At 44.4% G+C, this 24,508-nt stretch overlaps 1 protein-coding gene and 1 long non-coding RNA gene across 3 annotated transcripts in view; one reads left to right on the top strand and one right to left on the bottom strand.

Moving 5' to 3' along the window:
• Ebf2 (EBF transcription factor 2) overlaps positions 1-24,508 on the bottom strand; it is a 200,389-nt gene that overhangs the window by 67,282 nt on the left and 108,599 nt on the right. The gene's annotated exons all lie outside the window — the stretch shown is intronic.
• The window catches only part of LOC110309096, a 66,091-nt gene that overhangs the window by 31,763 nt on the left and 9,820 nt on the right, over positions 1-24,508 (top strand). The window contains exons 3-4 of the long non-coding RNA XR_002379659.2: positions 10,173-10,274; positions 14,509-14,636. This is a non-coding gene — a long non-coding RNA (uncharacterized LOC110309096). The remainder of the gene's footprint in view (positions 1-10,172; positions 10,275-14,508; positions 14,637-24,508) is intronic.

Raw genomic sequence — 24,508 nt, 5'->3', positions numbered from 1 at the left:
GGCTGAAGCAGCTAGCAAGAAGGCCCAACAAGACTCATGGGCAGGGTGGATGGAAAGTTCTGACTGACTGGCTTGAATGGCCATCTGATAATTTCCTTATCCGTGGATGGTGAAATGGTTAGGGATGATGAGGGGGAGGGATGGTTGCAGCCATTTTTTTTGTAAGCTGATATTCTATCTTCTCCATTTAATTTAAAAGGAAAAGACATTTAAACTATAACCATGATATATGAGCAGAGAGAACTATCCCTGTTCTTCTCAGACCTTTTTGTTTATTTGTTTGTTTTGGGGTTTTGTTTGTTTGTTTGTTTGTTTTGTTTTTCGAGACAGGGTTTCTTTGTGTAGCCCTGGCTGTCCTGGAACTCACTCTGTAGACCAAGCTGGCCTCGAACTCAGAAATCTGCCTGCCTCTGCCTCCCAAGTACTGCAATTAAAGGCGTGCACCACCACTGCCCGGCATTCTCAGACTTTCTTAAAGAAGAAAACGTATTATCGCTAACACGAATTTACCTGGATTATTTCAGTAAAAGGCTACTGGAATTTGAAAATTTTTAAAACTTTGAGACAAGGTTTCACTATGTAGTTCTGGATAGCCTGGAATGTACTATGTATATCAGGCTGGTCTTGAATTCACAGAGATCCATCTGCCTGAGTTTCCCACGTGCTGATTAAAGGTGTGTGCCCTCACTCTGGGGCAACAGAAATATTTTTAAGTAACAATTTTTCTTGCTTCCAACTACCATTATCCCCGCTAGGCCCTCTTGACTCAAAGTCTATGCTGACAGTAATAATAATGGACTGCCACATCACTTGCTGTGCATGGTTTCATTACATCCTTGTGACTTGGAGCAGGCACCTTAATGTCCTGGTTCTATGGAAAAGCTTAAAACTTCTCTAAACTTACCAGATTAATTATCCAAGGTGAAAACATTCGTCTGTGGAAGAGTGGGTAGGGAGCCAAGCTCCGGTCTCTCTGAATCTTAGCAAATTGTTACTCCATGGGGAGTTCGTTCAAGCTCATAACACATTGCCAAGCAGCTCTTCGCTTTTGGGACATGCGCCCCATAGGTCTCCATGGGGACCATCATGTCATTTCTTCTGGAAGCAAGTGTGAAGTCATTTCTCTCTTTGCAAAACCAAACGAGCATATAAACAAAAAGTGCTTATTGTTTCTATCAGGGTCTGGAAAGCTCTGGAGCCCCAGTGGTGACACTGGAGTGTGTAGAAGAAAATGGGGGCTCCATCAAACACTTAAAAGACACCTCAAGAATTCAAATAGGTTATGTAAGCATGGCCCCCAAGAGCTGCAGGGCCCTGGAGAAAACCTGGAAAGCTCCTCAATCGAATGAGGACGACGCAGACCATTTGTTCGCCAAACTTCATGGAGGAAGAAGGCAGACATCAGTGAGTGGTACATGCGATGCTGATGACGATCTTAGAAAACACTAAACTTGAGTTTTAAGTAATTAAGAGCAAGGATGCTCTTTGAGGGTAGAGATTTTTAAACAGACCAGACAACTACTTCCTTTGACAGCTGATAACTCCCGGGTCATGTGTGGCAGCTAAAGGGGAGCCCTTACCAAGCCTCTGTCAGGTGACTTCAACGCCACTGTGAATGGCAGTGTGATTATTGTTGCTTAATATTCATCTCGAAATTAGGGACTGTCCAAGGCCAGCATTTGCTATCTGTGTAAAATGTCTGGGTAAGTGCCCGGCATACAGTGAGGTGGCGTCCTTTGCTAGGCACATTTCTATTCCTCTCCTCTGTGTTGTACCTTCCGCTCCCATGATACTTGTGGGGGAACATATGTGTGTGCATGTAGGGGCCAGAGGAACATATGAGGGTGCATACGGGGGCCAGAGGTCAATGATAATGTTTTCTTCAATCAATCCCTATCTTGCTTTTTGAGATGGGGTCTCTCCTTGTCCTGGTGATCTCCACCTAGGTGTGGCTGGCTCATTTGTAAGCACTAGGTACCCTCCTCACACCACCTCCCAACACCAGCATCACACTAGGATCACATGCCTGCATAAATGTACATTCAGATCACGCGCACATGCTAGCACACCTGGTTCTTTCCTGGGTTCTAAAGCTCAATTTTAAATCCTCATCTTTGCAAGCCAGCATTTTTCCCTGCTGAGCCCTCTCCCCACTCTATTTTAAAACATCAGGACTCCACAGGGGTTGCCTCAAAGTTAGATTTGGTTTCCCTCAGGACAGGGTGCCCCTCCAACACTCCCATGTACTTTCTACTTGAACTTCCCTCCATTGTTGGGGGACATATTAAAAAGATAGAAAAAAAAAAAGCAACGAATTAATCCAGTCCAACAGGATTGCAGGAGAAAACCAACAAGCGGTGGCTGGTGAAAGTCCTCCACACTGCAACAAACCTGGTCAGTACTCAGAGTCCACGCAGAGCTCCTCGCTGGCAACACGCCCTCAGGATCATTTTCCATTCCTTGTGTACTTCAGTGACAAGCTCCTGGCATGTCAGTGTGGCCATAGATCTCTGCTCCTCAATGTGGTGCCCCCTGGGTAGGATCTGTTGTATTCATTTAGGCACCAGGAGGCAGGACCTCCCCCCCGCCCCCCCCCCCCCCCTGCACTGTGTAAATCTGACTCCCTTATCCATAGACTTTATTTCAAAGCCATTTCCCAATGCCTTCCAAGCAGGGGGCGTCACCTCTTCTCCCTGCCCTCTTAATCCTGACCAGGTAACAGCACACTTTGGCTGCTCAAGACCAGGCTTCTACGCGGAACGTTTGTATTGTATTCCATATCCAGTCTCATTCCCCTAAATTCCATTATTCAGCACCAGGGGAGAAAACGTCTCTCAGGACGAGTCTCTGGTTTTGCACCCAGATCAAAATCCGACGCCATTAATGAAGCTGATGACAGAGTTCTTTGGGTTTGAACTGGAAAAGACCCTAAGAATGAGTTTGTCATTTTAGTTGTCTCGGACGGTGTCTCTGGGGATCCTGGAGACATACTTAGACCTATCTTTTTCCTTTATCATTTTTTTTTTAAATTCCAGTGCTGGGAATCAATCCCTGGACCTTGCGACTGCTATGCCAAGCATTCTACCACTGAGCCATACCCCAGTCTTTCTTTAATTTTCAAACCAGGACTTCTCCCTTTACCCTGTCCTTTTCTTTCCCTTCTCACCACCGAAAGGAAAAAGACCCCAGTAAAACCAAATCACCTACACACTTGCGACACACACACACACACACTCTCACTGAGACTTCAGAGTGAGGATACAAATCTATTTTCCTTTTCCTACCATGACTCCTTGGATGAAGGAGAGAAATGAAGTTATTAGCCAGTCATCGGCTTAATGGGTCCTCAGCCCCAGTCCCCGTCAATCCGGGCTTCCCCTCCCCTTCCCCTCTGGTTCTCTGCCCTCCCAGCTAAACTCATCTCTGCTAGGCTGAGCAGTGAACACCGATTACACCGGGAGCCCTTTGCTGCTGCCTGGTCCACTGGTTTTTACTGTTTTGCCAGATGGTTGAGGCCAGTGTGTAAAACTCTCTACCCTACCATTAATTCATAACTCAGTAATAACTTTCCCACGGCTCCGGGAAATTGAAATGAAGTGCAAATGTGAAGATTTGGAAAGGGAATCAAGGTTGGACAGCTATTTTACACCTGCCAGATTTGATACCAGGGAGACAAAAAAAAAAAAATAGCCCTGTTTCAGCAGACTGGAATGTACCTCTCCTTAAACCAAAGGCAGCGAGGAAGTGCCCACTACAGGAGACAGTGAGAAAGAAAGCTGAGTGGGTGCTGGTCTCCTAGCGCCACTCTCCCGCCCAGGTCATTAGTGTATACCTATGGCACCTACGAGTCCACTCACTAGTGACCTTGAGCATCTTTGTAACACGAGGTTCATCTGACAGATTCAGAGATTAGCAGATACGAGTGCATCCTCTGGCTAAGACAGGACACCATCCAATGTTTGTTAGCGTCATTAAACTAAAACTGACTTTTCACCTGCTCCCATACCATATGCAGCTGCAAATTTTTAAATTAAACTATGAAGCCATGCATAAATTTACATATATTACAGACTAGCCTCTCCATTTAACATGCAAATGTACTCCAATGTTTCAGAACACCTTCTGTCGCTAATTAATTTGCTGAATTATAATTAGACTAATCCTGCATAATTAATAAGCACAGATTTTTTTTTAATTTGTAAGCAGCTTGAGGAGATCATTCACTTCCTTCTATAAACTGCTAAGTAAGTGTTAAAAAAAATCTGGAAGGAACATGTGTGAAAAGGTATGTTTGATGTCGCATACAAACTCAAACTAGCATGGAGGATGCAGAAGTCAGTATTGATAATGGTACGTATTTGAAGCCAGCACTCGAACAATCAAAAAAAAAAAAATCACACCCAGAGGATGGGGGCTAAGACTCCCTTTGTCTCCTTGTATATAGTGTTTCATTCTTTGCTGTCTATCCGTCGGATCTTCCAAGATCAGAGAGGCGGGAGAGGATTAAAGTAACCGTATGTTGTATTAGATGAGATAATGCTATTAACACTGTACTGTATATCAAAACACTGTGTGCATGCTGGGGGCTTAGAAGCCTCTTTGATGGTATTTGGAATCATTTTCATTTTGGCTGCCAAAAACACCCGAGATCCGTCTAGTGGAAACAATTAAGTTCCATTAGTACTGTATCCATTTGGTGATGATTACAATGAAGGGTCCCCTCCATACAGGGGAGTCGAGTCTAGAAAAGAAAATCCAAAACTACCAGCCTAGAAATGAAAACCCAAACTAGGCAATCTGCGCACGTGAACACGTAAAACAGAGAGTTTTATGACAAAGCAGGAAACTTCATCTTGGTCCCTGACTCCACAGAAGTCATGCTCAGGAGAGCTCAAGGCCTAGAAAGAGAACATATTAAACATTCGATGCAAAACAGGGATATGGAAGGCCGAGGCAGGCTGGACCAGTAGTCAGGCAATTTGAAAAAAGACGAGAGAGACAGCCTGGGGAACCCATTGGTGACCAAGGAAAGGTTAAGAAAGCTTCAGAGAAAAGGAAAAATTCACTGTGGAGAACATGGAATTTGAGCTTTTCACATAGTGAAACAGCATCCCCAGTAACCTAAGGATTGCCTAAGCCTGAGATTGGTTGCTGAGGTACACCTGGCTCTCTTGAACGTCTGATCAAACTGGCTCTGTCACCCAGTGCTGGGTAGGTTTAGACTGGATGCTGTCTTCAATCTGTGGGTCTCAACTACTTTAGGAAGTCAAAAGAACCTCCCTTTCATGTGGGGATGGGGGGAGGGAGGGGGTCGCTTAAGATGGTCTGAAAACACAGATATTTGTGTTACAATTCGTAACAGTAGCAAACTTACAGTTATGAAGTGGCAACGAAAATGATTTTAGGGAGAGGGGGCAGGGTCACCACAACTTGAGGAGCTGTTATTGAAGGGTTACGGTAGGAGGAAGGTTGAGAACCACTGGTAGAAGGCAGCACTACCCCTGGCTTGTTCAGAGCTGGGGATGACTCTAGAGCCTCCTGCTAGGAGAGCACTTTGCCAACTGAGGTCCTTACGCAGCCTGAAAAGTGCCTGGTTTCCTGGCACTGTAGTTATTTTATTTTTTTTAATAGAGAAGCCTCAACAGACTTCTTGTCTTCAAAACAGGCAGCAATCTTCCCAGGGTCACTGACATACTAAATACACCCTCCTACTATCAAGAAACCAACAATAGCCAAAAGTAAGAGATGAATTAGTTCTCGAGTTGAGTAGAGAAAATGAGTCGCGGATCCTCCTCTTGGCCCAAGCAGGAAGCCAGGCCCACACTCTCAGGTCAACCCCGCCTGTATTCATGAAGACCATTTTTTAAGCCAGGGGCCTCCTCTCCTCATCTGGAGAAAGCGGTTCCATCAGCTACCTCACGGGGCTCTTGAACAACTAACTCAAGTGCAAAAATCTATCTTTTGGGAACACTTGGGAAAGGCTGTAACAATTTTTGTGAGCTCAGGGTCCCTACTGCTGAATAGGCCTTCTGGTCAGTCCTGTTGAAAAAGATTAAATGATTCACCAAAAAATGTTCCTAAAACTTAAACAAAGGTGTTGGGGAGGGGCAGGGAGTGTGCCGCTAATTGTGGCTGCCTGGAAGGTACACTGGTTTAACAATGCTAATAAACAAACAAACAAATAATGCTAATAAAAGACAAAAAGTATTCCTTAAAAAAAAAAACAACTAAAAAACAACGAGATTCATGAAAACTCATGTGGGTGTGCAGGACTTTCTGTGAACTGTCTCATATGTCATTTTGAAAAACTGGAATCTACTTTCTTTACCGTTCAGACTAGGAGTGTATCTGGTATTTTGGGTTTTCTTTTTTCTCTTTTTGAAACAGAAATGCTTACTGGTTAAACTCAAAGGGTAAAATGGAAGCCCCCGGGGTTCTTCCGTGAAGTGCCGGCCTGAAGAGTCCTGGAGTTTATGGGGCAGACCTAAGAGTTGAAAAGACTTACAGGGTTCAAGTCCTACCTATGAATGGGCAAGAGGCTTTGTTTAAAGATTTTTTCCCCTTCATCTATGCCCAATTTAAATCTTAAATTATATATTCATAGGAGAGAGAATATTCCTCTGAGAAGAAGCCGTCTTGACTATGGAGTTAGCTCCGTGTGCATCATCCCTGGGCAATTATTAGAGAGAAGGAGAAAGTGAAACTGTGTGGCATCGAAATGCACAGCCATAAAATGGTTAGCTAAAGCCATCACTTCAGCTAACGCGTTCCCCCCCTAAAAGAAGTTCCTAAGGAACTTCTCTAATTTTAATTTTTACAGGAGGGTTCCTTTCCTGAGCAGGGCTCCTCATTTCTTTATCCTTCCAAGCTGCACTTCCCCCACTCCGACTTTCCCCAGTTCGCACACTCAGGATGTGCGGGTTTTTAAGTGGGGTTTTTAAGTGGTGACGACAGCAGTCTCAGCTCATCTGGCGAATCTGACAGCGGGCCTCACCTCCAGCCACAGAGACACATCCACAGTCAGTCTCACCTTCAAGCCAAAAAAGGGAAAAGAGAGAATGTGTGTCCTGACAGGTAGCAGGTGGTACCTACGGAATTATCATTGGCCATTAACACCAAGTTGGGTATCACATTAGCCACCTTCAGACTGCATTTGCCAACCACATAAAAATATAGGACCGGGTATTTCCATATTCTGCGGCTCCCTTAGCAAAACAGATTCTTCTATTACTTAGAGGTAACTGGCTTTCATTAAAAAAATTTAACTTTTTTTTTTTAAAGAAGAACTAAACCAAGATGATATAAAAGTGAAACTGGGACAAAAATCAGGTCAAGAGTTTGATACAAAAGCATTCAGATATGGCTAATAATATTCTAGAGTGTTGCGAGTTTAGGACTCTATGGTCATATTTAGTCTAATGGGATCCCAGCCCCTCAACCTGCATGAGATTAGAAGAATCATACGTTTATTTTCCAATTTGTTGTACAAACTTTGCTGGCTCTTGGAACCTCTATTCACTCAGCAGGAATTACCAGCTTTGGGAAGGTTTCCAGACCTTAGTATCAAAGCCAGGAACTTCTTTCACATGCCACGAGAATGTTTTTCCCGGCTGACTCTTTGTTTTGAAAATGGTCTTTAGTAAGCACACAAGAATATTGGGGCTCACTGTGACAGTTCCGCACTTGTGTTGATACACACACACACACACACACACACACACACACACACGGTTCCTAGTTATCCCTCCCACCGTCTCTCCCTGACTCCCTCTCCCCTTTCCTTTTCCCTTTCCTCCCCGAAGCCAGCCTTCAGCTCCAGGCCAGGGGTCTTCATCACCCTCCTCTTTTTTCTCCTCTCATACTTCACTCTCTACTGTGTGTGTGTGTGTGTGTGTGTGTGTGTGTGTGTGTGTGTGTCCTGTAGCCCAAGCTGGTCTTGAACTCACTATGTAGCTAAACATGAGGAGGGCCTTGAACTTCTAGCCTACCTGCCTATACCTCCCACGTGCTACAGCAACAGGCACACACCACGACACTCAGGCTTCCTGCATGCTAGGTAAGCACTCTGTCAGCTAAGCTTCATCTCTATGTGCATAGTGTACATGTACGTATGGATATATGCAAACATGTATGTGTATGAACATATGTATGTTTCATAGTTTCCTATGATTTGTAATATTGCACTGGTAGCAATCATCTTGCAGAACCCAATAATTCATTTTTCATTTCCGGGCAAAGTGGATGTCTAGAGTCGCTTTCTTTCATTTTCTCTTCTAAAAACTGAAGCTCAGACAAAAAGTCCCATGAGGAAATCAAAGTCACCATGAACCTGAGCACCCAAGGCTCTGAGGCAGTCTCTCGATTACCCTCTGTACATGTACACACTGTAAAAGACAGTTAGACAAAAAAAAAAAAAAAAAGTTACAACTCCTGCTCAAAACTCAGTTAAGATTCTCATACTCCTGCCTGCCACTGGCAAAGTTCCTATGGGCCCAGAGAGATGGCTTAGTGGGTAAGAGCACTCACTGTTCTTGCAGAGGAGCTGAGGTCAGTTCCCAATACCAGCTTCAGGCAGTTCACAGCACTCTCATCTGGCCTCCAAGGACACACACACACACACACACACACACACGTCTTTTAAAAAAGAAATGCCCATGAACTAAAAGAATCATCTCAACGTTTTTTGAAGTAAGGAAGAAAATTAAATAAATGACCAAATTTGTAATTGATACAGAAAGCGGGCTTAGAATGTAGCTCAGTGGTAGAGCACTTGCCTAGCTAGCTTGATGTCTTCAAATCAATACCCAGTATCACAAGCACACAAAAAAAAATATGAGTGGGTTGGCCTGAACTTGTCTCATAGGCTGATAAAGTGGAGAGCTCCTTTGATCCCCAGAGGCCTTCGGGACCCTGGAGTTTGGAGTGTAGTTGGTGACTTCTTCCTATGTGGTAAATTAGAAACAAAAACAAGCAAACAAAACCCTTCCCTTAGGGAGTCAGCAACTGACCTGGAAGTGAAATGTCCCAGCCCTTCACTCAGAGGCTTTCTCAAGGAGCAGCAAGTGAGGCCTGGAAGCCTGGGAAACAGAAGCCACCACTCCCTCGGGAAGATACACAAGACCCAGCCCAGGCATGCTGGGAGAAAAGCCACTCTCAACCAGCGTCCTCTGCTGACTAGGGACACCAGGGACCTGACATCGGGGGCCTTCCCTACACTCCCTGTCAGAACTACCACTCCTAAAAATGGCTCTGGCCCAACACCATGACAAGGAAATCATCTTGTCCCATGCATGAGTCAGAATGTATTGGCTGCTCTAAATCCACCATGCCTTCTGGAGGATGCAGCCTTGAAATCAGACAGATTGGAACCCTCTGGCTTTTGTCCTTCTCCTTTTAAAATTAGCCCACATCATGCCAGAGGGAGCATAAGAAAAGCGCCCCCGAGAGTGACAAGGACAGTTCCGTGGGTACAAACATTGCCCAAGCTCCTGCTTAGGAGGCACGGCATTCAAATCCCCAACACCCTTGTGAAAAGCAGGGACCAGCAATCCCAGCACTGGGGTGTTGAGACCGGCAGATCCTGGGAGCTTGCTGGCAGCCATCCTAACAGAAACCATGAGCTCAAGCTTCAGCAAGAGGCCCTGTCTCAAGAGAATAAAACAGAGAGCAAGAGGGGAAGAGACCCAATATCCTCTGCTGGGAGGACCCACGTGCACAGGCTCACAGGCTCATGCAGTTACACACCCACTGCATACATCACTCATGACATACAAAGATGTCGCACTAAACAAACAGCTTGATGGCTATCCCATGTCTCCAGATCTTGAAATTTGTTTAAAATTTTGTGTGCATGTGTGTGTGTGTGCCCGCCCTTTAACCTTATGTTTTGAGACAAGTCCTCACTGAACCTGGAGCTGACTAGACTGGCTGGCCAATGAGCACCCAAAATCCTCCACAGCACTGGGATTACAGGACGAGGTTGCCCTGTTCTAAGTAAGTACTGGACTCTAAACTCAGGTCTTCATGTCTGTGTGACAAGCAGTTGAATGACTGAGCCTTCTCTCAGCCCTATATAGCTATAATATTTTAATGCCGATGTCGCTAATAAATTAATTTTGCTCTTAACGCTACTGTCTTCGTCGGAATCCAATGTTTATGTTTTTTTTCCTAAGGAGATGAGTCATTGAAAATGGAAAACAGTACCCGTGTCACCTGCATGGCACATGGTGTTAACCTCCTCTGCTGCCATGAGTTCATACAGACAGCATAATGAGGTGATGGTGTGATCTACAGGATAAAAATTAAGAGTAAAGGGATAGTGTCCAATTACTGCCTATATTCACAACAATCTCTTCTCTGTCTCTCGCCAGCCCACTCTCACCCCTTGTGCGTGTTCCCTCACATGTCTTCCCCGTAAAATTGGATAATACCTCTGAGGGATGCTAGGAGAATTACTTAGGAGCTTTGGGGAAGACTTAAAACACCTTTAAGAACTTTCTGGTGAAATAGCAGATGCTGCTAATGTTCCTAGCATGGCTTTAGCTTTGCAGTAAATAACCACGCCACACTTGGAGAATTGTCTTTCTACTCAGTCAAACGGTCCTCTCCCTGGAGCTTAGACAGGTGACCCTCCACCTAAAGGGCTCTGTTTATTTCCAAAGAATAAATTACACAGGAGGGGAACACAGTGGAGAGTAATTAAGTTGCAAGTTGAGGAGAGATCAATGCTTACACTTTAGGGGTTAAATACAAAGCTGATTATATCAGGCAGGGATCCGTGTTCCATATTCAGCTGTAAAATAAATGGGAGTTCCGTGTTTGGAGTCTGAAACATCGCTCAAAAACACTAAATCAATTTAGCGTCAATAATCGCCAGATATATGCTAGATTAAATGAAGCAATGCAGATTGCTTTGTTCGAAAAGAAAACAGGGCCAAACAGTTTTCCTGAGCATAACTAATCCCCAAATCCTCTGGTTCCATAACCAGACGTCTGAGCCTGAATTCTGACTCTTGCAGCCTACGACTTGGCACGGGGTGTTATAGGTCTAGCTGTTCCGTGCCTCCAACACACACACTGAATATCAGAGCCACAAGGTGACGCTTAAGCAACCAGCATTAAGTACAATGGTGCCCGCTGGGACTCCCAAACACACCAGACACAAGTGAAACAAGGGAACTGTTCTACGGTGTGGAGCTCAGCATTTCCCAGAGCTCTTTTAGAATGTTTTGGAAACACCTGTTTGGGCCTTGGGGGGTCGGTCTCACTTTCAGACTGCTCTGTTCCTCCAGCCCCGCCACAGCCCTGTAAGCCCAGTCGTTGTCCCAGGGTTCTGATTATAGGATTGGATGGGGCCCTATATCTCAGAGCATTGGCGCCATTTTCACCAAGGCCCCAGAGAACAGTTCCTTATATGGGAAACTCTGACATCACTCTCCCCCATTCTAAACTCTCGTCATTTTGAAAAGTTACACTCAGGACAAATTTGATACCTAAAGAGACCTGAGGTTGGAGAATTTCTCTTAGGATCTCATAATTCAAGAAAGATTCCCCCACCCCTGAACAAAAGTATGAGTACACAAAATGACCTAGGAGAGGCCATCAGAATAAGCTGTTGAATGAAGACAAGGGATTGTCCACACCCTGGGTCTATAAACAACCTGGGGCGTTTCTCAGCATGTCAAAAGTACATGCAGCAAGGAGCTGGCAGAGAACCAGGAATCTTGGGGGCCTAAAGAACCTCCCCATTTGCCAGTCTTCTACATTCCATTCCCAAGTCACCCTCACCCACCGTTTCATCAGCTCCATGAACACATTTCTTTAGCAGCCTTTTGACATGAGTCCATACTTGAGTGTGCAAGCATGAGCGTTCATGTGCATGTGTGTTTATACCTGTGTGTATATGGATGTGTATGTATATACACATGTGTATTCACACAATATGTACATATATACCAAGGTACACAGACACATGCACACACGTGTGTATATGTGTGTGAACATGTGTGTGCCTATATGTGAACATGTGTGTGCATTTGTGAACATCATGTGTGTATGTGTGCATGTGTGTGTGCATGTGTGTATATGCACATGTGTAGGTGCCTGTATGCTTATGCACCTGTGTGTTACCACAAAACACATAGCAGCTCTTCAGGGCATAAGCAACAGGCAGCCAACTCCAGATAAAGAAAACAGTTTTAAAAGCCTGAACAGCTATGTGACAGTATATTTTAAGGTTAAATCTGACTAGCTCTGCTCTAGAGTTTAGAAACCCAGGCTCTGCTTATAAATGGTCCTGAAATACAGTTGATATGAGCAGGTATCAGCCCAATTCCCTGAAAGTTTCCCTTTGTTAATTACTTTGTAGGCTCTATCCACTTTCATGCTATTCTTTCTGTCATCTGTCTATCTGTCTATCTATCTATCTATCTATCTATCTACCTTCCTGATTTCAATGTCTCTCCTACCTTGCTGAGTTATATCACTGCAAACTTTCCTCCACTTCCTCATTGATGGTTTAATGAATTTTCTCAAATAGATAGTGCACAGGGGTTGGGAACATGAGGCAAGAGCTCCACACTTACAGGTATACATTGCCAGATGTGAAAAGTCTCATCCTGTCCATGAAGTCAGCCCAAACCCAAGGCAGAACAATTCACCTATGGCAGACACTGTTTCAAAGGGCAGATATTTGGGGAACAAAATGTCAGCCCATGAGTTCTCACCCTCATTGTTGCCCATACTTTCTAAGTCTGCTAAGAGACTTGTCACTGTCTCTTGAATCAAGTGGCAAGCAAATATCATAGTAAACAGCCTTGAGAGGGAAAGGGGCCCCTGTCTCTGAGTTGCATATCAGTTTGTTTCCTTACCTCAACAGTCAAAAATAAACCCACCATGTCTTCTATTACCCCTTCTCTGGGAATTGGAAGGATGGCTCAGTGGTTAAGAGTACTTGGTAAACAATCATGAAGGCCAGAGTTCAGATCCCATCACCACGGAACAAGCCAAATGCCTTGCTCACTACTCCACTCAGGGAGCACATGGAAGGATGCCTGAGGATTGCTGGCTTCCAGCTTAGCAGAAACTATGGGAGCCCCAGAGGTCAGGGAGAGAGATCCTGTCTCAAAGGAATAGACCAAGAAAGTGACAGAAGACACCTCACACCCTCCTGTGGCCTCCATGTGCACACACACACACACACACACACACTTGTGTGCACACATGTACATCTTTTCTCTTTCTCTCTCTCACACACACACAAACTCACATACACAGAGGCACACACACCTGTAAACACATGGTATAAAGCTTTCTCTGTGTACACATGTATAGCTCTCATACACACACTCGTGCACACAAGTGTACATTTCTCTGTTGCACACAGACACACACACACACATGTGCATACATATGTTCACCTCTCTCTCTCTCTCTCTCTCTCTCTCTCTCTCTCTCTCTCACACACACACACACACACTAAGTAAATCTAACGGGAAACCCCTTTTATACAGTCTGTTGAGGGTTTTCATTGGTCAGGAAGTCTGCATCAGTCTCATCTCCTTTATCCATTGCCTTCTCCTCATAGTCCACCTTCTCAAAATTCACCCATAACTGACATCCAGGTCAAAAAGGCCTGAACTCTCCCTCCATACCCTAGCCATTTCCTTGGAGACTTTATTTCCATTCAGTTTTCAAAGTCATGGGTATGGGACTCAGGGTAAGGACACAGCATCTGTCCATCACCTTTGAGGCAACCCAAACTCAGCAGACTGGTCACCTTGAAGGTCTGAGTACAAAATCTCTTCTCCAAGGGTGTTTTATAAGTGTGGTTAAGGTTAACATAAGTAGCCACCTGAGAGTAAGATCAGCTATCACCATCACTAAAATGGGTAGGTTTCATCTGTTAGTTAAAGGCCTTAAGTGCAAACACTTGGGTTGACTGGAGAAATTCTGATTTGGGACTGTGGCATCCACTGCTGTGTGAGTCCATAGTCTGGTTGGCTTGCCCCACAGGTTTCACACTTGCCGATCTCATCCCCAGCCTACCCTTCAATAAGCCAGTTCCTTATCACATCAACACCCGGAATTTCTCATTGGCTCTGTTTCTCCAGAGACCTGTGTCTATAAAGGAACCATCTGGAAATCTCTACTATAGAGATAATCTTATCACCATGGAAACATGAAGACGCAAAAGAACCCGATGATACAAACAGCGGGCACCTTTCTGCTCTGGTGGACAACAGCCTAAGCTGCTAGGCCCAGCTAACTTCGTGGGCTTTCCAGCTCACAGGAGGAGTCAGGGGGGCTACAGGAACATCTCTGTGATTCCTGCCACTGGCCTTATGACAGCTGAATCTCTGGTTTTGGACTGAAATACACTTGTTTGGACTCCAACAGAGGGAGTTTGTATGAGGTTTTAAGTCCAGCTTGCTCAGTATACCAGGATGCATTGTTTGTTGTTTGTTTCTTTATGTATTTATTTCTCTGAGAAATCCCTTGCTTTGCTAGGTGGGATACAGAAAAGCTTTATCCAGAATAAAACGTGACCCTCAGTGATGGAAGAACAACCCAAGAACACATTTCCACGTTGTTGAAAATGGACACGATTGCCTCTGCTCTCTACTTAAAGATCATGGGTAAGCTCCTCTCCTCTCATCTACACATCCGTAGCAAGCTTTGAGAAAAAGTCAGGAATGGGGTTTCCTTGATCAGTGGAGAAAAGAAATTGTTTAGAATCCAATAGAACTAAATGTTTGCCTTCAGGGTGAAGCACAGCTTGGGTGGGTTGCTGGAACTTTCGCTTTGCTTCTTCAGTTGCTGGGCCTCTGGAATGTCCATAATGGATTTGCACAGCTTTCTTTTTTATATTTAGTTATCAGTTAGTTAATTGGTCAGGGTGTGTGTGTGTGTGTGTGTGTGTGTGTTGGAGGTAAGAAGAGGGCATTATAGCATTATATTCCCTTGAGGCTGGAGTTACGGGTGGTTGTAAGCTGGCTGACATCGTTGCCCAGAAGTGAAGGCAGTAGCCACTGAACCATCTCTCAGGCCTGGGTAGCATTTTTCTCTCCTGCTTTTGGAATCAGTCTTACACACAAATGCCCCCTGATCTCTAAGTATTGATGTTCTGGTCCCCAGTGACCGTCTCCCTGGGATACCTACACATATTTGAGAAGGAAACCAATTGGGATCCTCAGCAAAGTTTCCAGCGTTGCTCTCTCCACACACCCTGCTCCCACCCTCAGGCTCCTGTGAAGTATTCAGATCTAGACAAACCCAGGGAAAGAGATGGAATCCTGGAGAAAATCGCTTATGAGAGAAGAAATGGGGAACCTGAGAGGGGAGAGCAGGGAAGGAGGATGGGGGATGAGGTGGGGGTTGCTGGGATTTCACCGTGGCTTGGGAGAATCTTTCTAGGATTTACTACCTGTAGTATTAAAAAGGAAAGACATCCTCCTGTCACTGGCAACATGTCCTTGGAAGGGACTGAAGTTGCTCTTGTGACACCGTGGTTTGTTCTGCCCAGAGGGGGTTACCATAAAAGAGGGAGCTTCAGCCTGCCCAGTCCTTGTAAGGCTTCCTGTCTTGCTATGCAGTTCCTCCTCTCCATGTCACGTGATCTCCTGCTATGGTATCACTTGCTACAATGTGGCACAGCCCAAGGGGGTCCTCACCAGAGTCCAGCAGCTGTCAGCTGCTATGGAAACAGAAAAGTAGGTGGGGCTAAACAGACATGTAAGCCTCATGGCAGCTGAAGTAGAAGCCAGGTAGACAACAAAGTAAAGAAACAGAATATTGTGTGATAAATTCTCGCTACATTGATGTCCTCTGAAAAATACACAGGAAAAAAAATGGAATTACTCTAAATCACTTTGTTGGCTGAGGCATGGATGCATGGTCTTTTGGCTTTATTTAGATTATTTCTTCCAGTTCCTTCTGCAATTATGGACTGCACTACCTGCTTGGAACTTGGTCTGTCAATGACTTGTCCTAGCTTAAGTCATGTATGATAAATAATTCTGAGAGACACAAATTGGAGTTCAATGCTTCGTGGCTCTGTGGTCTTTCAGAAGTGATGTCAGTGCCTCCAGGATATCCTGCTAACATCTGCCTATGAGAAACAAGTAAGCCAGTATTATGGGAAAGTGCCTCTCAAACCAGAAATATGTACATGCCACCAAGTATCAATGACTCATTAAAATCCTTCCTATTATCTCTGGCCAGCATCCTTTAACATTGGATATTTAGTTGAGAAAGGAGTAGCTACATGACTCAGGTGATTGCCCCAAAAACTACGGCTTTCCAGCTGCTTCCTACACAACATGTGTGTGTGTGTGTGTGTGTGTGTGTGTGTGTGTGTGTATGTATATATATATATGAATGATTATAATTTGCTTGCAAGAAAACCTCCTTTTGTTGTTATTTTGGTGCTGTTCTGGGTGACACCAGGCAAGCACTCTATGCCTGAGCTATGCCCAAACAAACCTCATCTGCTGCTCAATGAACTTGACTTTGGTTGAATAACAATTATCAGTGCAAAGAACTGAAAGAACCATTTTAGTTAACTGCACCTCTGAAGATGGAAGACTCTGGGTCGCAGAACTCAAAAGTGAAGAAGTGGCATATGCCGCCACCCTTGACCCCCACCCCACCAGCCGCCCGCCCTCCTCCACCATCCCCCGCTATATCTGAACATACAACTAGGCATATCTAGCAACACAGGGGCTTGCATCCTCCAGTCTCACTCCACAGCTGAATAGACTGGACTGCCTGGCAGGCATGGTCACACATGTCTGTAATCCCAGAACCAGAGAGGATCAGATGGGAGGATTAGGAAATCGACAACAAGCTCAGATGCAGAGCAAACTGGAGGCCACCTTGGGTCACATGAGACTCTGTCTCAAAACAACAAGAGGGAGAGGGCAGCAGAGCTGGAGCTGGAGAGGGGCAGAGACACAGTCATCAGAGAAAGGGGCTTTCTTACCCAACATACATGAGGCCCTGAACTTGCTGGCCAGCAACACATAAACTGGGCATGGTGGTACAGGCTAGTAATCCCAGATAAAGGGAGAAGGATCAGAAGTTCAAGGTTTGTATCAGAGACATACAAAGTTTGAAGCCAGCCATGGCTACATGAGACTGTCAAAAACAGGGGAAAGGAAAGGGGGGGGGGGGGGGGGGGGGGGGGGGGGGGGGGGCACATTGCGTGCCCAGTAAGGTTTTGAAGAAGCAAGTCTAAATTAATACGACCTCATAAAAACAAAAAGGACTTAAAGTTGAATAGAGTTGAAAGCAAATGAAACTTCAAACTAAATTTTTATTGAAATTCTCCCCATTGTGAGCCGACATTTTCAATTTTCGTTTCCTCAACTCAGGCCCGCTTTGCCATAGAAACTTGGATGTTTTCATTGAGCACCGGCCAGCGGAGTGGAGGGGCATACCATAAATTTGGAAAAATAAATAAATGCTTCAGAACTTCCACTTGAAAACCACAGCTAAAAATGAAATCAAACCTGACCCACCCCTTTCCCTTTAAATTGTGGGAACAGACTCTCAGCCTCGACTTTTAAGCCCACAGTAAACTTCACATCAGCACCTCGGAGATCAACTTGTAGCCTGGTGGAGAGAGATTGTGGAAGCTTTGACTCACATAGCAAGGTTTGGACGGACAACCTGAACCAGAAAGGACCATCTCCTCTGGCCCCATGTTCCTTAATAAACATGTGCACTTAGAAAAATAAAGAGGGAAGAAAAATTGGTTTATGGACAGAGAGAGGATAATTCACTCCAAACGGCTCCTTTGATGAATGTGAACAAAAGAATAAAATTTGTCACCCACGTAATATGACCATCAATATTTTGTCCGCTACATTCTTTCCAATTTGAAAACAGTTCAATATCCCTTTTACCTTCAAGTAGCAGCACTTAATAAACAGTGATGGATGGCTTTTATTTTTGTTTGCATTTCAGCCTTTCCATGCGCCTGTTACAAGGGGACCATTTTGCTTGGGGGAAATGTAGATCTCCTGTCTTTCTTGGAATGGCGTGTATCCCTCAAGGAAAGACGGCCATATTTAATTCATAACCCCCATCGGCTACGCAAACATACAACTTCCCATCAATTAGGCAACACAGAGATGCTGTTGAAAATCAATGAGCTTATTATTAAATATATTTTTTTCATGTAGCAATAATAGTTATTGCACTGCTGTTATTACTGCCGTGTCAGCTGCTGAGGCGGCTTTCAGAGTGTTTGATTGGCTTTGATCTGGCTGGGAAGTTCTGTGAAAGGCAGAGTGCGGCTGCCCCGACTGCCTTCTGCCATATTTAGAAGCCACTAAGAGAAACGGGACAGGCTTGCTATAGTGAAACAGATCCCAGATTGGAGGTGGATGGTGGGTTCTAGTCTCAGCTCTGCCTCTAGCTAGCTCTGGGTCATTAGGTAAGTTTCTTCTCCATTTCTGACCTAGGTTTATTAAAAAAAAAAAAGAGAGAGAGAGAGAGAAAAAAAAAAACAGGGTTACCATACATGACCATTAAAGGCTCTCTGTCTCTAATTTTATGATCCTGTTAAAACTTTTGCTTCACCAGCAAAGGAAACAGGTAGAACCAAATGCAATTGAATCACTCTCCGTTGTCCCTTTCCAAGACTGCGTTTTTCAGAAGGGTGGGGTAGGGTGGGGGAGGATGGGGGAGGTAGCCAAGCTAGAGAACACCATGAAATCTGGAGCAGACATTAAACGGATCCAAAAACCAAAATATGCCCATATTTGTGTTTGCATCCTCCTCGTGTGTTTATTAAAAATAATTTTGCTATTTTGACACATGCCACTACCGCGGGAGCCTCCTGCCTATAAACAGAGATGTTAAAGCTGTGCCAGCGCATGCAAAGGTTAAAAACAACATCGCAGTGATTCTGGCAACTACATCACATCGTGCGCTCGCTGTCTGGCCGCAGCTGATCTGAACTGAGTCCCCCGTAATTACAGGAGAAGGTGGAACAGGTTTGCTGCTAATTGGAAAATTCTGCAAATGGCAGCACTGAAGTAAATTGACAGTCGTTAGAATATTATCAGAATGAGGGTACTGATTAGTGAGAGCTCAGATGCGGTCTTCTTTTTTTTTTTTTTTTTTTTTTTCTCTAAAGCAGAGTTTTTCCTTTTTTTTTTCTTTTCTTTTTTTTTTTTTTTTTTTTTTTTTTTTTTTTACTGCCGGAATCTACTGGCAAATTGATAATAAAAGCTGAACTTAATAATAACAGCTGTTATTTGACCCGGTAATATTTTTTTTAATCTGTTGCTGTTCCCAGACCAATAACATATAAAGAAGGTCTGTATCCACTGTTGCAAAATTATTTTGAATCCCCAAAAGATAGATTCTGACTCAGGAAAGGCAGACTGCTTAAAGGGACAGTTATCAACAATCATGCATGGATGCAAGGGTGCCCCCCCCCCACTAAACAACAACAACAACAAAAACCTGAGAGCTATTTCATCCTCTGCCTTCCAACAGGTCCTGGTTTGCATGTTGGAGGACTACCACATCCCATTTGGAACTAGATCTGGATCCTATTTTTGGTTTGGGCTAAAAGCTGTGACTGGCAAAAATGTCACCGTTAACTTATTTTTCATTTTAAATTGACAGGGAGGAACGTAGGATGTCGTTAGAATTGTGTCTTTTATCAGCACGGAGCTGCTAGTACTCGCTGCTTTCCATCACTGTGGCAGAAAAATACAGATGGGAAGGGACCGGGAGGGGACATATTAATTAGAAGCGCGCCGTGTATCTATAGAGAAGGGACCCTGGCTTCCCTGTGCAGTCTGCTGCGTTATAAGGGAATCCCTGAATGTGCCCCCTGGGCTTCTATTCCAGAACCCTCCTATCTACTACAGAGGGAGTCGAAGTTGGGACAATCTCTCTGGCTCTAAGGCACTATGACCGAGGATCTCTGAGAGCAGGCGCAGCCACCAGCCCCAGAACTGTGTGTCCAGGATTTGTCTTAAAAGAGCTTTTCCTACGCAGAAAGCTCTCCCTGCCATGCGGTGTTCTTTGTACTACTGCCTACAAAGGACAAAATAGTAGAAACTATATTTGTCCCAAAGATGACAGTTACTCAGTGATGTCATAAGAGGGTATCCGATGACACCAAAAGGCAGATGTGCTAAGAAGTAAACAGATTAAAGGGCGAGAATGTAAAATCACCACACCATTTTTTTTTTGAAAGAGAGAGAGGGAAGACAGGAAGAGTGGTAACTAAGAAAGCTTACCACTCTGCTTGGGTGGTGATTTACTGGGGCCATTTCCCTCTCATTTTGTACTTTTTATTCATATTTTCTAAACTGTGTGAAATGAGTATGCTACACATAAGTTACTTTTAGAAACAATATCTATACAGTGTTTCCGTGGCTTTAAGTGAAACATTTAAACTATGGAGATGTGAGTCACGATCTTCTGGAGACTTCTACTTGAAGTCCTGCTGCCTTGTAGAATGTAGGGGAAAGACCAGATAGCTGAAAGCCAATATTAACACACTAGGTGAAAACCAGCCTACAAATTAAGGTTTATACACACACCACACTTAGACACACATAATCTGTATCATATATACAGATACACCCATACACTATCCACTTAGACACAGATAACCCCTTATACACACACACACATACACACACACACACACACCAACCTTCTTTTAGAAGACACTCCCCTAGAGAGACTTTTCTTTTGTGGCTTTGGACTTCATACTCTGATAATGTTGCCATTTTCTTTTGCCTTGATTATGGTAACCCAGAACCTCATTTATTCTGATTCAGCCCAAGAGGAAATCACTGTAGCTTTTCAATTTTGTCATCTATCAGCAGGGTCTAGAACTACGACCCACAGCCTGGCAAAATACGTTCCACCCCCACAGTCCAAGTCAAGTTCAATGCTCACTCCATGCAGTCACAGTGCACGGGGCCCAGGGCTGCACATTTAACTGAAGCAACAAAAATGTTAGTGGCCAGAGCTTGTACGACACTCCCTGTAACTTGAATGTCTGCCAAGAAGTTGATCTAAGCTGCAACATTTTAGAACTGGCCTTGGAGCAAACATGAGTTTGCTAAAGCAATGACGAATGCTTTGCACGTCCCATCAGGTCTGGATATATATATATATATATATATATATATATATTAATATCCTATGGTTCTATTGCCAAAATTCCATAGTTAAGTCCCTGAAGCAGAGCATGGCCAGAATTTGTCCGGCCAGGTTTCACTCCGGGGCTGTAAACTGCCACACTTGCTGCTTAGTGGGAGGACAAAGCCCACCCCACTGGCCTCCGCCACAGGACCAAGTGACTTTCAAGCTGTTTCTTGCCAGGAGTGTGGGTGGGCAGCAGGCAGGATCCCAGCGCAACAACTAGATGCAATTGACTGTAACCCAGAATTTTTTTAATGGCTGTTTTGGATGGTGGTACCCAGCAACCCCAACCCCCATCCTTCATTTCTCCTAACAGTTATACATCAGGAAAACAAAGCAAGGAGCGGAGGGAGGTGGGGTGTCGCTGAAGCTAGTTTGTGCCAAATACAGTTAAGGGTGGAGAGGGAGGTGGGATTGGAAAGGGGGGAAAAATCAAGTCACTTTCAATCATGTGTCACACCTTTAAATAGTGGTTAAATCTCTGCGTTATGCAGCTCATCCTTTTACAACACGGGACTCCCTTAGAGAATTTCCCTGTTTACACTGGGAATTCCTCCAGGGCCGCATCAATAAAGCTGAACAGATGTCAGGGTGGAATGCCAGCGGCGATGGCTGTTGTCAGGGGTACTGGGGAGGCAGTCACAGAACAATGAGAGACCGCGTCTGCTACACAAAGCCCTCGCGCGTGGGTCAGGTTCTGCCAGTGTGTAGAGATTCCACCCTACCCTTTGTCTGGGCACATTGCCTTTCTTGTTTCTCGATGACAAGGGTTGACACATGTCACCCGGCCCTATCAGGAGTGTTATTTGTTTGCCACTTGCGTATGCGCCACTGTTTCTGACCTCCCTGCTTCCCCACTGGATGCACAAAGCAGAGCTGAGATTCTCTAGCCCAGCCCCAATCTACAATTTCATTATGCACTTTGAGTGGGAAGTGGGATGTAGATGTCCTTCTTTTTAATTAAAAACATGATTGATGAGACTTAACTGACAGTAGGAAATGCAATTTAAATATTCCTTAAAGAGGCACTAACCCTGTTTGCATGGCGAACCTTGGCGTCCCCTCCCAAAGTTGCAACCAGCGGGGAGAAAGGAGATTAAAACAAAAAGCCTTGTTCAAGTCCCGTTTGGAGGCTGTGGAAGACTGGTAATGTTAGCCGGCCACTGCAGCCCTGTAACCAGAAACTTCTCCCCGTAGGAGCAGTGTGAGGTGTTACACAGAATGGGAATGCTGGGGGGGGGGGGTGAGCCTCGTCTCTCATAAAAACTGGAGAATATGCTATGAAACTGTGCCCGGGCCACACCAGCACATTCGCTACATTTTTTTTTTAATGCCAATCTGTTTCTACAAAACCTCAGACCCAAGATCTGCAAAAAAGTGGTTTCCTGCCCTTTCAGGGTCGTGTGGCTGAGTTTTTCTGGCCTTGGGCTCTTCAAACTGTCATTTTAAAATAAGCTTTAAAAGAAAGTCCTTAGCCCTTGGACAGGACACAGCCTGTACTTATACGGCAGGAAGAGAACATTTACCACTTTTTTTTCCTAAAAGACCTGCTCAGATTCACTAATCTGACAGCTAAGTTATTAAAGAAAATTCTTCAAACAACAGGACACAGTAGCCTAAAAGTCTAGAGGAACCCCAAATCACATAGGCAGGGCCTGGGATAAGCGAGCTGAATAACAGGGTCTTCCTGCATCTAGAAATAATGAGTGAAGCTGAACGTTCCAAACTCCACAGCAGTATCAGTTTAAGGTTTATCTTTATAGTGGGTCCTTCTCTTTCTCAGCCTCCAGCGATTCTCCTGGGGTGTGTTTTGTTGCTGTTCTTTGGAGAAACATTTCATATTGCTTACCATGAATGTATTTATTTTCTGAGACATGTCGGCCTAGAATTTTAAAAGCATGGGAACTGTATGTCTAAGGAGAGCCTGATCTATCTCCGAAGCGTTGGTGCAGCACACACTTCCTATGTGTTTTGTACCTTAAGATTTTACCCTAACATTTCAAAAACCCTTAACGAGGAGCAGTAGATGCCATGAAGCACCCATCCCTGCCCACTTAATGCCTAATTAAGGGCTAATAACAAGAAAAAGGGTTTCCTGAAATTTTCGCATTAGAGGAAAGGAGCTACCATTTTGGGGGGTAAGTATTTAACTAGCAAAAGGTTAATTAGAATGGTAGCAACGAAATGTAAAAATAACAGATTCTGGTCAATCGATTAATGAGATGTCAGAAGGCATGAGAATTCACTTTTGGGAGAAATGTATGGAAAAAAATTTTTGCGAAGCTTTAAAACCTTTCCTTTTATTTAGGTATTAACACAGGCAAAGGCTGTAGATGTTTCTCTGTCGATAATAATGCATAGAAAACTAATGTCCCCAAGTCAGCTGCAAGCAATACCAAAGTGTTACCTGACGTTTCTACCACCTGAAAAATCTTCATTCAGCCCCACAAAAGTGAACCAAGTTTCCACGAGAAGCCAAGCCTTTAGTAGTTCTGCATCCTCCTGTGTCCACTGCATCACACACTCAGATTAACTTAAAGGACAACTCATTGCAAAAAATCTGGAATTTAAGCAATTGAAACGGAACGTTTTTTAAAAAGCCCATTCTGGAAGTATTACAGGTCGAGTCATCCATCCTGTATGAATTACAGGATGGATTGGAGTGACAGGTCCAGAGAAAGCACCTCAGACATTTTTCCTTCCTCATTTGCCTCCAATGGCGAGCAGTCAGATCTTCCTATTGGTGGCATCGATGCTCTTTATGACAATAAACCACAGTACATTGTGTTTATATATGTCCTTCAGGCATGTCACAACAGTTTGGCATTCTGAGTGCCTCTACCACTGTGTACATTAAATAGTCACGTAGTTACATTAAACAGTAGGGAGTTCACACTTCATAAGTACTCCATGTTTTAAAACAGATGTGGGCTGTCTGTTGTCAGACGCCAGCAGAAGAGCTTGGACGAATCTTGGTGGGAATGCAGACTCTCAGCGACCGGGGGATCCCCAAATTTACCATATAGCTTCCCTTGTACCCTGATACGAGAGGATGGGTTGGAGGGGAGAGGAAAGGAAGAGAGAAAATAGAGCTGAGGTGGTAGGAAGCCACAACTTTTATGTCTTATAGTGGGGAGATCTGAGAAAAAGGATTCAGAATTCGGAATAGTTTGTGGCAAGGAATATTTTGAGCGGGGTGGGCTTGCCGGGGTATCGTGGGATTTACTGACAGGAGAATTTTTGACAGTTGATGGACAGATGAATTCCGTCATGGAAGCGTTAGTCGAAAGCGGCAAGGCCAGATGGAAACTCACAGCTTGTCTTT

Source organism: Mus caroli, chromosome 14 (assembly GCF_900094665.2).
Source record: "Mus caroli chromosome 14, CAROLI_EIJ_v1.1, whole genome shotgun sequence".
Taxonomy (NCBI): domain Eukaryota; kingdom Metazoa; phylum Chordata; class Mammalia; order Rodentia; family Muridae; genus Mus; species Mus caroli.
This window is presented reverse-complemented; position numbering and strand designations above follow the sequence as displayed.